Source organism: Bombina bombina, chromosome 3, assembly GCF_027579735.1.
Source record: "Bombina bombina isolate aBomBom1 chromosome 3, aBomBom1.pri, whole genome shotgun sequence".
NCBI classification, from domain to species: Eukaryota; Metazoa; Chordata; class Amphibia; order Anura; family Bombinatoridae; genus Bombina; species Bombina bombina.
In genome coordinates, this window is record NC_069501.1 from 95,334,281 (window position 1) to 95,349,545 (window position 15,265).

The following is a 15,265-nucleotide window of genomic DNA, read 5'->3' on the forward strand; positions in this document are numbered from 1 at the left end:
TATATATATATATATATATATATATATATATATATATGTTTATATATTTATACATATGTATTTATGTTTATATGTATATATATGTCGGTATCAAAATAACAAGAGTATTGCATTGATGCTGAAATTTTTTTTATCACTGCTGAATGCAATACTCTTGTTATTTTGATATCTAAATTTCTGGACTAACACGGCTACTCCAACCAACGTATATATGTCAGTAAATACATATATACACATATAAATACACATGTACACATATATAGACATATATATAGACATATCCATCCTTAGACACGTATATGTATCTATCTCTATGCTAAAGCCCTTTGCCTGCCTTTTTTTCTTACACCTGAGATCTCATATATTGAGCCCTTATAACTTTTGTGTGCAATATTTTTTGTGAATAATGTTTATTATATGGTGTTATTATAAGTGTAAATGTACTTTGTCATGTATTTTTTATCGCCTAGATTTAGAGTTCTGCGTTAGCCGTCAAAACCAGCGTTAGGGGCTCCTAACACTGGTTTTGGGCTACCGCAGGTATTTAGAGTTGTGTAGGTAAAGGTCTAACGCTCACTTTTCCATACCGCAGATCCCCCTACGCCATTTGCGTATCCTATCTTTTCAATGGGATCTTTCTAACGCCGGTATTTAGAGTCTTGGCTGAAGTGAGCGTTAGAAATCTAACAACAAAACTCCAGCCGCAGAGAAAAGCCAGGAGTTAAGAGCTTTCTGGGCTAACGCCGGTTCATAAAGCTCTTAACTACTGTGCTCTAAAGTACACTAACACCCATAAACTACCTATGTACCCCTAAACCGAGGCCCCCCCACATCGCCGCCACTCTAATACATTTTTTTAACCCCTAATCTGCCGACAGCACAGCGCCGCAACCTACATTATCCCTATGTACCCCTAATCTGCTGCCCCTAACACCGCCGACCCCTATATTATATTTATTAACCCCTAATCTGCCGCCCCCAACGTCGCCGCCACCTACCTACAATTATTAACCCCTAATCTGCCGACCGGACCTCACCGCTACTATAATAAAGTTATTAACCCCTAATCCGCCTCACTCCCGCCTCAATAACCCTATAATAAATAGTATTAACCCCTAATCTGCCCTCCCTAACATCACCGACACCTAACTTCAAGTATTAACCCCTAATCTGCCGACCGGACCTCACCGCTACTCTAATAAATGTATTAACCCCTAAAGCTAAGTCTAACCCTAACCCTAACCCTAACACCCCCCTAAGTTAAATATAATTTTTATCTAACGAAATAAATTATTTCTTATTAAATAAATTATTCCTATTTAAAGCTAAATACTTACCTGTAAAATAAACCCTAATATAGCTACAATATAAATTATAATTATATTGTAGCTATTTTAGGATTAATATTTATTTTACAGGCAACTTTGTATTTATTTTAACCAGGTACAATAGCTATTAAATAGTTAAGAACTATTTAATAGCTACCTAGTTAAAATAATTAAAAAATTACCTGTAAAATAAATCCTAACCTAAGTTACAATTAAACCTAACACTACACTATCAATAAATTAATTAAATAAAATACCTACAATTATCTACAATTAAACCTAACACTACACTATCAATAAATTAATTACATACAAATACCTACAAATAAATACAATTAAATAAACTAACTAAAGTACAAAAAATAAAAAAAGAACTCTTACAAAAAAATAAAAAAATAATTTACAAACATTATAAAAAAATTACAACAATTTTAAGCTAATTACACCTACTCTAAGCCCCCTAATAAAATAACAAAGCCCCCCAAAATAAAAAAAATGCCCTCCCGGCTGAAGTCTTCTATCAAGCGGCATCTTCAATCTTCTTTCTTCCGGATCCATCTTCATCCATCCTGGCCGACGACTTCCCGACGAATGACGGTTCCTTTATGGGACATCATCCAAGATGGCATCCCTTGAATTCCGATTGGCTGATTCTATCAGCCAATCGGAATTAAGTTAGGAAAATTCTGATTGGCTGATGGAATCAGCCAATCATATTCAAGTTCAATCAGATTGGCTGATCCAATCAGCCAATCAGATTGAGCTCGCATTCTATTGGCTGATCGGAACAGCCAATAGAATGCAAGCTCAATCTGATTGGCTGATTGGATCAGCCAATCGGATTGAACTTGAAGGGCATTTTTTTTATTTTGGGGGGTCTTTGTTATTTTATTAGGGGGCTTAGAGTAGGTGTAATTAGCTTAAAATTGTTGTAATCTTTTTATAATGTTTGTAAATTATTATTATTTTTTTTTGTACTTTAGTTAGTTTATTTAATTGTATTTATTTGTAGGTATTTGTATGTAATTAATTTATTGATAGTGTAGTGTTAGGTTTAATTGTAACTTAGGTTAGGATTTATTTTACAGGTAATTTTGTAATTATTTTAACTAGGTAGCTATTAAATAGTTATTAACTATTTAATAGCTATTGTACCTGGTTAAAATAAATACAAAGTTGCCTGTAAAATAAATATTAATCCTAAAATAGCTACAATATAATTATTATTTATATTGTAGCTATATTAGGGTTTATTTTACAGGTAAGTATTTAGCTTTAAATAGGAATAATTTATTTAATAAGAAAAAATTTATTTCGTTAGATAAAAATTATATTTAACTTAGGGGGGTGTTAGGGTTAGACTTAGCTTTAGGGGTTAATAAATTTATTAGAGTAGCGGTGAGGTCCGGTCGGCAGATTAGGGGTTAATACTTGAAGTTAGGTGTCTGTGATGTTAGGGAGGGCAGATTAGGGGTTAATACTATTTATTATAGGGTTATTGAGGCGGAAGTGAGGTGGATTAGGGGTTAATAACTTTATTATAGTAGCGGTGAGGTCCGGTCGGCAGATTAGGTAGGTGGCGGTGACGTTGGGGGCGGCAGATTAGGGGTTAATAAATATAATATAGGGGTCGGCTGTGTTAGGGGAAGCAGATTAGGGGTACATAGGTATAATGTAGGTTGCGGCGGTGTACGGAGCGGCAGATTATGGGTTAAAAGTGTAATGCAGGGGTCAGCGATAGCGGGGGCAGCAGATTAGGGGTTAATAAGTGTAAGGTTAGGGGTGTTTAGATTCGGGGTACATGTTAGGGTGTTAGGTGCAGACTTAGGAAGTGTTTCCCCATAGGAAACAATGGGGCTGTGTTAGGAGCTGAACGCTGCTTTTTTGCAGGTGTTAGGTTTTTTTTTCAGCTCAAACGGCCCCATTGTTTCCTATGGGGGAATCGTGCACGAGCACGTTTTTCAAGCTGGCCGCGTCCGTAAGCACCGCTGGTATTTAGAGTTGAAGTTGCGGTAAATTGTGCTCTACGCTCCCTTTTTGGAGCCTAACGCAGCCATTCTGTGAACTCTAAATACCAGCGGTATTTAAAAGGTGCGGGGGGGAAAAAGCACGCGTAGCTAACGCACCCCTTTGGCCGCAGAACTCCAAATCTAGCCGTATGTGTTTTGTGCAACTTTTAAAATTTGCAAAACAGTTTATCAGAGCTCTGAAGTCGCGGTTATCATTCTAGCATAAATTGCGATCGCGTTTACTTTAACTCGTAATAAGAGTAGTAAGCCCGATGAGCGCAAACTCCATTGATAAACCTCTTATCGCTCGGGCCTCGGGCACAAAAGTTTGCGCTCCAACCCGTAATCTAGCCCAAATTGTACCTATAAAAAGACTATGGGGTAGATTTATGAAGCAGCGGATGCTGCTTCCGACCCACTCCGCTTCAGTTCCGCCTGAAGCGGAAGTTAAGAAGCAGCGGTCCTAAGACCGCTGCTACTTAACTCGTCCACCACCTCTAAGGTGGCGGACAGCAATCATCCCGATTGAATATGATCAGGTTGATTGACACCCTCTGCTAGCGGACGATTGGCCTCAAATCTGCAGGGGGTGGTATTGCACCTGCAGTTCACAAGAATGGATGGGGGGGGGGTGCTGCTCTGCGGGCACTGAAATGTGGAATGTTTGGGATCTTGCCCTAGATGTTGGATGTCCTGTTCCTTGCCATGGAGGTTGAGGTTTCTGTACTGGAAGTTGTAGGCCCTTGTGAGAGCGGGGCAGGGCAGTTATGGGTGAGGGAGGAGCATAGGATATGGGATAGGGCATAGAGGTGGGGCGGGAGGCTATAGGGGCCCTTCCCTAATTTTTGCCCGGGGGCCCTGCTTGGTCTCAGTCTGCCCCTGGGGGTATCTATTTTTAATAAGGGATAGCAAACATACAGATCAAAAGTCCTTACAGTTGTAACCCTGCAAATCTATTTCTTTAACCCCCTGGGGAATTGCAGATAATTGCTGGCCCAAAGTGGAAGCTGCCACTGACCCAATTTGTAGCACAGGACCAATTTGTCATAGGACAAAGCTATGCAAATAGTGGTGCTGACTGGCTCAGAAACAGTTTGCTTCTTTTCAGGGGTTAAACACATAGATTTGCAGGGTCGACAGTAATAAAGATGACATGTGCTATAATGATGGTTTATGGCAGCAAAGTAATTAATATCAAATGATAAGTTCAGCTCCTCAATCAAAGGTTTTATGAAAGGATGACTCCAGTGAAGTGTCATAAATGGGGAAGGCTTCTTAGAAAAAAAAATATTTCACAAGAAAGATCCAGAATATATCAGAAAAAAAACCTAGAGAAAAAGAGGAAATATTAAGAGATCATATTGTATTTTAGAAAGAGGAAGATACTTGCATTAATCTCAAAAGGTGATGAAACATAGATGTCAGAAATACGTCATCTAAATGTGAGAAAGAATTTTTAATGTAAAAGTTTGAGGGGGAAAAAACATTTGAAGGTGGGAAATGTAATACTTGGATTTTTTATTCCACTGAATCATAATGAATATAGTTTAAGTCTATGGAACATCTTAGTTAAATCAACTTTCACATTCAAAACCATAATGATCTTTCTTTAATGTTGTAATTTTCTGCTTTATTGGTTGTGTGTCTCTACCAATAATGAGAATATTAGATTTAGCCAAACTAAGAAAGAGATTTCTGTGTGGAATACAAACAAGCCATATACATCCCGGTCAAAGTAATCTACGTATATTGCTAATCCCCCACATAGAGATATCAATAAAATGGTATGTAGGTTACAAGGTATTTAAATATCCAATGTCTGCTCACATGTGATAATTCTAGTATATATAGGGATTCTAGTAATGTGGGTGACAAATAAGTTTGCAAAATTCATGATTTCTAAGGAAAAGGCTCTTTACCTATATAATATTGGTATTAGTTATAAATAAATGATGCAGACTATGAGGCCGAATTATCATTGTGCGAGCGGACATGATCCGATATTGCAGATCATGTCCGCTGCACATCGATAAATGCCGACAGCATACGCTCTCTGCATTCATCATTGTACCAGCAGTTCTTGCAAACTGCTGGTGCAATGCCGCCCCCTGCAGATTTGCGGCCAATCGGCTGCTAGCAGGGGGTGTCAATCAACCCGATCGTATTCGATCGGGTTGATTTCTGGTGTTCTGTCCGCCGCCTTTAGAGCAGGCGGACAGGTTATGGAGCAGCGGTCTTTAGACCGCTGCTTCATAACTTGTGTTTCCGGCGAGTCTGAAGGCTTGTCAGAAATACGGGCATCAAGCTCCATACGGAGGTTGATAAATATGCCCCTATATATGTTTGTTCTGTTTGCATCAAGTATATCGCTACTTTTGACTTGTGTATTTACTATACACTCAGCCATGAGAAATAGGATTTGCAAGGGCATATCAATAGGTTGCGTGAAATAAGAAAAGACCTGTTATGAAATTGAAAAATAATGTATTTTGCATTTCTAATGTGAAGCACAATTTATTACAACCTGTCAATATTGGGGTTTGCTTATGTTTTTTGAATCAGGTTTTTGATGGGACATGAACCACAAATCCTCAAATCCAGAATTCCAAAATCCAGAATTATTCCGATATCCATATTTTTTTTTAATAATAGTGTTTTAAAAATAAAAGTAATTAAAATAAAAGAAAATCCCCACCAGTAAGTTCTAATCTATTTTTGGTTTGGTTTTTGTGTTCTTAAAGGGCCATAATACCCAAATGTTTAAACACTTGAAAGTGATACAGCATAGCTGTAAAAAGCTGACTAGAAAATATCTCCTGAACATCTCTATGTAAAAAAGAAAGATATTTTACCTCAAAAGTTCCTCAGTAGCCACATCCCATTGTAAAGGATTTCTAAGCAGCATATTAGTATGTCTGTCCTGGGACATCTTAGGGGATGAGCCTTGTGAACTCTCATATTATTTCACCAATCAGGTAAAGGAAGCTTACTATGAAATCTCAAGAGAGTTAAGTCAAATCTCATGAGATCACAGTAAGAGTTCATGACCTCAGCACTGCTGATGCTGATTGGCTGCTGTTCATTTCTTCATTTTTTTTTTATTTTTACCTGCAGCTGGGAGCAGCTGAGTATAACTTTTTACACAGAACTTACTCTGCTGAGCTGAGGAGATTGTGAGGCAAAATATCTTCCTTTTTTACATAGAGATGCTCAGGTGATATTTTCCTATCAGCTTTTTACAGTTATACTGCATCAGTTTCAAGTGATTTAGCATATGAGTATTATGTCCCTTTAAGTGCAAATACTAATCTATATTTATTTCAAACAATAATTATTACCTTTCTGATTACAGTACTATACTATATTTATAAGGGTACTAAGTATATATACAAATGTTTTAAAAAGAATATAAAACTACCTTTAGGTTACATGTATAAGCATGTGACAGTTATCACCCAATCACAAATCACGTATATCAGGGCTCAAAAGTTTAAGTCATCACCCATCACCAGCCCACGCCACACTCACTACCCGCCCCCTCTTTGCATATGCTTAGCCATTGGGAAACACCTTATTGTGCAGTATTAATCATTTTTATTTTAAACCCTAGAGGCCTATAATTGATAAAGGGAACAACAGTAATTTGAAATAATGGATTTTACCTGCTGAAACTGCCACCTAGAAAGAAAATTTAATCAAGAGGTAATGTTGAGTATAAGAAAAAAGTCCAACCTCATTGAAAAAAAAAGTGTCCCTGGAATTACTTTGAATAAAAGAACTGACCAGACACTTTTCTGTATATTATCCTTTTTAAGAAAGTTATTTGCTGAAAATAAATTGTTCCATGGGTGCAGAGCATTTTTAATTTCCTACAATATTTTGTTTAATTAATGTTTTAAACACATCCCCCTACCATGCAACCTGACTAGAATTTTTGAAACCGAAAATCTTTTTGAAAAGCCATCAAAATTACTTAAAGGGACAGTCAAGTAAAAATTAAACTTTCATGATTCAGATAGAGCACATAATTCTAAACAACTTTCCAATTCACTTCTATTATGTGCATAATCTTTTTATATGCACACTTTCTGAGGCACCAGTTCCTACTGACCATGTGCAAGATTCACAAATATACGTAATTCAGTGATCCTTTAAATTTAACAAATCAGCCATAACAGTTGGCAGAGAATGTATGCAGGAAATTGTTTTTATAAGTCATTAGCACACATGACCAGAATCACGTGAACACATTCAGTTGAAGAAAAGTATCTGGACAGATGTAATGCAGCACAGGGAAATATGTTTGTTATTCAGACTAGCAAACTAACAGCATTGTAATAACCTTAATTTGAGTCAAAGAAGGCTTAAAAGTCAAAATTAAACTTTCATTATTCAGATACACCATGTAAAATTTGCTTTTTTCTCTTGGTATTTTTTGTTAAAGGCCAAACATAGCTAGGTTTATAGGCTGATTTCTATGGCTCTGCAGTTCACTTCTTATCCCACAGTCTGGCTGTGAATAGCTACTAACATGTACTGTTTGTTCATGTGTGCCATATTAGATAACATTGTTCTCACCCCAGTGGAGTTAAGAGTCAGCACTAATTGCCTGAAATGCAAGTCTGTCAAACTATCTGAGATAAGGAGGATGTCTGCAGAAGCTTAGATACAATGTTGTCATAGAGGGATTATCTATCTTTTCAAACAATAATATTTTTGGTGTTTACTGTCCCTTTAATTACTTACCTATCAAAGTTATGCTTTTTTTTTCTTTGATTTGCCTTAGCTGAAAGTGTATAAATACAATTGACTATAATGATTGTAGTTATTGGAGAGACTATATTATAGTATCTACTGTATAAGGAAAATAGAAACTTTCATTGGGTGTCTGTCTTATCTCAGTCCAGATTCCATGCTTCCATCTTAGATTCAGTATATGAAAGACTGCTCTTTTCTTCAAATATAAAGCTAACTGAGAAATATCTGATGAAATGTTCTATGATTGCATCTTTTCAGCCAGCAGTGACTGAACGATTTTTACTAGAATGTACATGTTTTTATTTATTAAAGGGACATGAACCCAAAACCTTTTATGATTCAAATAGAGAATGTAATTTTCACATTTACTTCTATTATCAAATGTTCCTCATTCTGCTGGTATCCTTTGTTGAAAGGCAGGGAGGTAATCTCAGGAATCTGCACATGTCTGCAGCTCTATATGGCAGCAGGTTTTCCTTTCATGTAGTTCTCCAGACATGTGCACGCTACCTACATAGGTATCTCTTCAACAAAGAATACTATGAGAACAAAGTAAAAAAAGTATACTCTGTATCACACAAAAAAAAGTTTGGGTTTCATATCCCTTTAATGAATGTTAATATGTATTATCATTATAAGATGTCTAAATAACTGTATTAAACAATAAGATATCAGTAATATTATAAATAAGAACTATGATGCATTTAAACAATGCACTATTTGTCTAGTTTGCACTGGTTAAATGTAAAGAGGACAAAAGAAACTATGCATATGTCATCAATAAATCTTTTATATGCAAGGTTATTTTCAAAATGAAAATAAAATAAAAATGTACACAAAAAAGTATCATATAAGCACTGACAAGAAAGCTGTTGTGAAAAAAGTAACTGAAAATAAGTGTTAAGAAAAAAAGAGAAAACAGGGCTAAAATTAAGCATGGATTAGAAAATACCAAATTAGAAGTGTACAGGTGGCCCTCGGTTTACAACGGTTCAATTTACACCGTTTCAGAATAACAACCTTTTTTTCCAGTCATGTGACTGCTATTGAAAAGCATTGAGAAGCAGTGCATTTATTAAAATAGCCAGTAGGTGGAGCTGTACGCTTGTGTTGCAGCAAAGCCAAGCTATCGAGCAGATTTCAAAGGAACAAGACCTTCCTGTCTATAAATCAGTCCAGATTGGAATGCATAGAAAGAACTGTTTGCAGAAAAATGCAAGTGAAGTCTGTGTTGTGTGATTATTTTATTAGGTTTATAATGCTGTTTAGCATTTAAAGGCTTAATTTCAAAGCTTTAAAAATAATGTATTAGGTATTACTTATGCCAATTCTGAGAGGGGCCTGGAACCTAACTCCCTCACTTCCCATTGACTTACATTATAAACTGGGTTTCAACTTACAACGGTTTCGATTTACAACCATTCCTTCTGGAACCTAACCCCGTCGTAAACTGAGGGCTACCTGTATATAAATATATGGAAGGGGAATATGATGTGGTGGTCTAATCTTCTAACGATAAATGGATCTGTGTGGCATCAATATATGCTCAAAATAGATGAAAAACAATTATTAGAAAAATAGTGACACGTACATAAAATATATACTTGGTTACTGGGACGTCTCCCAAATAAAATCAGACAATAAAATGTGAATATTAGCAAAATGTTGAGAACTCTGCACATGAATAAAATATGTAAAAGTCTCCAATATTGGACATATGTTATTAAAAACACACACGTATTTGCACTAGATAAATCTTGCTGAATCGTGGATGTAGGAGATAGTGTACGGATATTAGCTTCTGTTTACAGTTCTATGTGCATTTGAGACTAATCCGTTCCATCTTTAAATTGATGTCAGGCCCCCTCTGCGAACACGGTTGCGTCTTGGGGATCAATTCACACTCACCGCTTCCTCCTGTGTATTCAAAGTGGTGTAGCAGCGGTTGGGCCGAGATGTACTCAGTCTAATGGATCACACAGATCTGACACCGCAGACTGTAGCGTGCTGCACGTAGTGCTAACATCTCGCTGGGATTTTGTGCGGCTCTCCAATGAGAAGTTACAAGTTGTAACCGAAGTTATGTAACAAAGTGTATCCATTTCAAGTTTAAAATGAAAACGATGGTTGATGCGTGCAATATCAGTGCACTTTAAATGTACTTGCAGGCTGGTTCGTCTCCCAATATCCGAGACGCTACTCTTATAGCGATACCCCCTCTTGTTCACAAACAGAGCTTTACAGGGCAGGTAAGGATACAGGGATAGGTCCTCAAAACAACATAAGTAACAATCGTCCTGGTCTACGCGTTTCGCCTTTAGGTTTTATGAAGACTTCTAGTCACTGGACACTCAGTTGTTTTTCAAATAGGTTCCACTCTCATCTAATTGGTTAATCCATTCTCCAATAGGAGCGAGTTTATTTAAGGTGATATTTTGTTTATCCATGTCCGTGGATGTGGGTTATATGGAAATGAACCTGAATACAAACATATAAAATGGCATACATTACTATTTCTCTGTAAAAAAACAATTAAAACTTAGATTGCTTAGAAGAATACCGACTACTAATATATAAATAGCAAAGATGTTAATAATGACATGGGAAGGCAAGATCAATCCTAGGTTATATATATATAAATAAAACAACACACTAAAAAGCGCCCCACACTCTACACCAATGCTCAAAGTATTTGAACATCAAGTGTAACAATAAAAGGATATGTTAAGTGAATGTCATCCAAATTCCAAAGGTTCTTTTCACAAATCACATAAATAGGTTGCTGCCATCACTGATACACGGTTCTGGAACCGGATAAACTACAGAAAAAGAAAAAGAACAAAAGCAGGGCGCATCCCCTCTAAGTGTAATATGTATGTTTCAAACAGATTTTATTAGACAATACAATTTCACACTCACAAGATAGAACCTCAAACGTGTGAGGTATGTTTAAAGCACTGGGGAACAGCTCATGGGTCTCTCAAGCCAAATTAGCTGCAGCTCTCAAATACAGCTCACTCGGTCTGGAAATCTGGTTTAAGTGTCTCACTATAGTTATAGAGGTCTCCACTCACAGATTCCAGGGGCTCCTCAAATCCCGGTACGGTCCCCAAATAGATTAAAATGGTCCATGCAATTAAAACAAGCAGTTTATTGTAAAACAAAGTTTCATTATAGCTACCACCACGCTCAATCCTCAGACAGCTGTTTCGCAAGTACAAAGCCGGCTGCTTGCGAGTGCTGAAGCGGATGACGTGACGACGTGATGCTGTGGGCGTGGCCTTACGCATTTCGTAGGGATTCCCCCTACTTCGTCAGAGGCTGCCCACTAGAACCACCATTGCATCTTAAATAGAGATCCCTAAGACCATCCTCTCTTTAAAACTGGTCTGGGGTATATCTGAAGCCATTTTTGTTAAGGGAAAATGTATTAACACACAAAATACATAATATCTTTGATCAAATTTTATATTGCACATTAAAAATCTAATACCCATAAATAACTTCAAATAAAATTCATGTCGTTAAATGACTAAAGAACATAATATGTGAAAAAAAATTAAAGTTAAAAACAATAAGAATTGCAATCAAATAATATTAACAGCACTATAACAGCAACATAGGTACAATAACATACTTCCATAAAAAAATTTCATAAATAAATATCTGTACATAAAAAAGTTGATTGCCATCATAATCCTAAAAAAACTTTAAAAACCACTGAATTATAAAAAGTATTTATATTATATAAAATGATCCGTAAAGCTGATTATGCATGTAGTAATATTCTCATATAAATGCTATAATTTGATTGGTCAACCCAGTTTATATTTTCATAAAAAATACCTACATATTAAAATAAAATTCATATCAAAAACATATACCTCAAATCTAGACACTGAACTCAGCCCTACTCCAGACTAATGTGATAACATATGTGAGTGTAGGGGACTAGAATTTGAGTTATGAAGTTTTGTAGATAAGAAGTTTGTTTGAATAGATCATCACTCAAATGTTTTGAGTTTTACTAACTCCTTAGCAGAAATAAAATGAAATGAAATAAATGACTAGTGTTTAATCATCTACTAAAAAGGCAGCTAAATCTATTTCTCGATTCATCCCACTAGGTTCAAGTGTTCCCAAAGTTCTTATCCAATAAGTTTCTCTTCTTCTTAAGGCTATTAATCTATTTCCTCCTCTTATGTCAAGCTTTACTCTTTCAATAGCTTTTACTTGTAGACTGCTTGGGTCTTTATTGTGTACTTCTGAAAAATGTGCTATAACCCCATGGGACAGAACTCCTTTTTCAATATTGACCACATGTTCCCTGAAACGAGTTTTCAAGCTTCTTTTTGTTCTGCCAATATAAACTTTCCCACAGGAACAAGATAGATGATATACTACATGAGTACTTTTAGAGTTTAAAGATTCTTTAATTGGATATATCTTATTATCTCTTAAGGATTTGAACTCAGAATTTGCTTTGTCCCAGTGTAGGCAGCTTAGACAATTTTTTCTGCCACATTTGAAAAAAACAGAGGCCTGTCTTTGTAACCAATTTTTCTGTCTGACCTCCTCTCTTAATTTGCTGGGGGCTAAAATATTTTTCAAATTATCATTCTTTTTAAAAATTATCTGTGGTCTCTCATTTAAAACCTCTTTTAAAACCGGATCCTGCAATAAAACTGGCCAATGTTTTTTGAAAGATCTTTCGATTTGTCTAGAGGCTCTATTATATTTGGTTATGAATAGTGGCTGATCTTTCATCCTCTTAGTCTTTTCAGAATTTTTATCTTTTTTTGTTTTCAAAAGAGTACTCCTGTCTGTTTTCTTGGCTCTAGTGTATGCATTTGATACTACTGTAGGATCATATCCTTTACTTATAAATCTCTTCTTTAATATTTCTGATTCTTTTTCAAAAGTGGTTAAATCTGTGCAATTTCTCCGGACCTGTTGAAATTGCCCAAAGGGTATATTCCGGATCCACTTGGGGTGGTGTCCGCTGGCGGCATGTAGATATGCATTCGTATCAGTTTGTTTCCTGAATAGACTGGTGATAATTTTCTCTCCTCTATGGGACAATGTCAAGTCCAGGAAAGTTATATGATCATCATCATGTGATTCAGTAAATCTTAAATTGAGAAGATTCTGATTCACATGTTTAACTAACCCCGCTACTTCTTCTGAGGTGCCCTTCCAAATTATGAGGACATCATCAATGAAGCGAAACCACTTCACAATCTTATCTTTAAAGGGATTGTTCATATAAATATATAGATCCTCCCACCACCCCATGTATAAATTTGCGAAATTGGGGGTGAATTTCGTCCCCATCGCTGTGCCAGTCTTTTGAAGGAAGAACTCCCCTTCAAACAGAAAGAAGTTTCTCTTTAAAATAAAATCAATAGAGTTTAAAATGAATGTTCTTTGTGTTAAGTCTATATATCCTGTCTGTCTAAAATAATATTCAATGGCTGATTGACCTAAATCGTGCGGAATACAGGTATATAGAGATGAAACGTCTAAAGTAACCCACATATAGTCTTCTTTCCAAGTACATTGTGAGAGTTGTGTTATAATATCAGTTGAGTCTCTCACATATGACTGGAGACAGGGGACAATGGGTTTTAAAATGACATCCACGTATTCTGAAAGTTTCGACGTAAGTGACCCTATCCCGGACACTATCGGGCGTCCGGGGGGGTCAACTAACGTCTTGTGGATTTTGGGGAGGTGGTAGAAAATAGCAATTTTTGGTTCTACCACCTTCAGAAATTCAAATTCTGATTTTTCCAAAATCCCCAAATTGTTCTTTAAAAACCTTTGTTGGATTTTTATTTAATTTAACATATGTGTCTGTGTCCCCTAATAACCTATAGGCTTCTCTCAAATAATCAGCTTTGTCCTGCAAGACTATTCCGCCTCCTTTATCAGCTCCACGTATGACTTAAGAGTTGTCATTTTTTAAATCACTTAATGCTTTCTAGGCTAGGAACGCCGCACCCTTGTGTCTCTCATCTCAATGCTTTCTTTTCCTTTAAACTCATATTGTGAGTTACATGTACTTGTTTATTTGTACAAATCTGCTCTAGGTCTTTCAATATGAGTTTATTAAAAACTGGTATGAAATTTCCCTGTGCATGCAATGGGAAAAACGTGGAGTTGGGTCTTAGACCTGTATGATTCACTTTAAGGTCCTTAGACTCTGCCTCTAGTTCTTCCAATATATGGATTAGATTTTGTGTATTCTCTATGTCATTATCTATTGCATATTCATCTACATGTGTTATTGATGTCTCTAGAGTGAGGGATGCATCACATATGTTTGATAGTTCGTTCTCTACACAAACAGACTTATTTGAATTTTTAGCATAAAATCTTTTGAGGGTTAGTTTTCTTGAAAATTTTTCAAGATCTATAAAAAGCTCAAAATCTTTTGGATGATTTGTGGGAGCAAAAGACAAGCCTCTCTCTAGGACTCTTGTCTCAGTATTTGTTAGAGTTTTCTTACTAATATTAAAAATCTTTTGGCCATTATCTTTCATCATTGCCACTCTCTTTCTTTTAATCTTTTTGAGTTGGAGTCCCACTCCTCCTCTACATCCTCTTCTCTTTCTCCTCTTCTGGGGTTTCTCCCCATCGGGGAGTTGCATACCCCTAAAAAAGAAGAAGAAGAATAGTTGGCAGATGGTTCTTGATAGTCATCTCTACTATTTTTTGATGCTCTCCCCACATTCCCCAAATTATGCCAATGTGGTAATCTTGGTCTCGCACCCATGTCATCATATTCTCTGGGTTCACTTATGTTTGCATATGGATGATTATTTTTACCTTTGTTCTTATTTGGGTGTTGATAGATCCTATCTTGATCATTTCTTTGTAACCCTGATCTATTACCCCCTCCTTCAAAATCCCTATACTCTCTATTCAAGAATCTACGCCCTCCAAAGTTTTGTTTTGGGGTCTCCTGATTTTGTACATACTGATTCTGTGTTCCTTTGTTTTTATTCTTATTCTTATTTTTATTATTGTTATTATTTCTATTATTATAGTTGGTATTGAAACCATTTTGATGGGTATGTTCCCTAATTCCTCCATGAGAATTAATATGTCCATTAATAACTTGCTTAGAGGGTTCTCCTGGATTACTATTAACACCTTTCTTGTTTT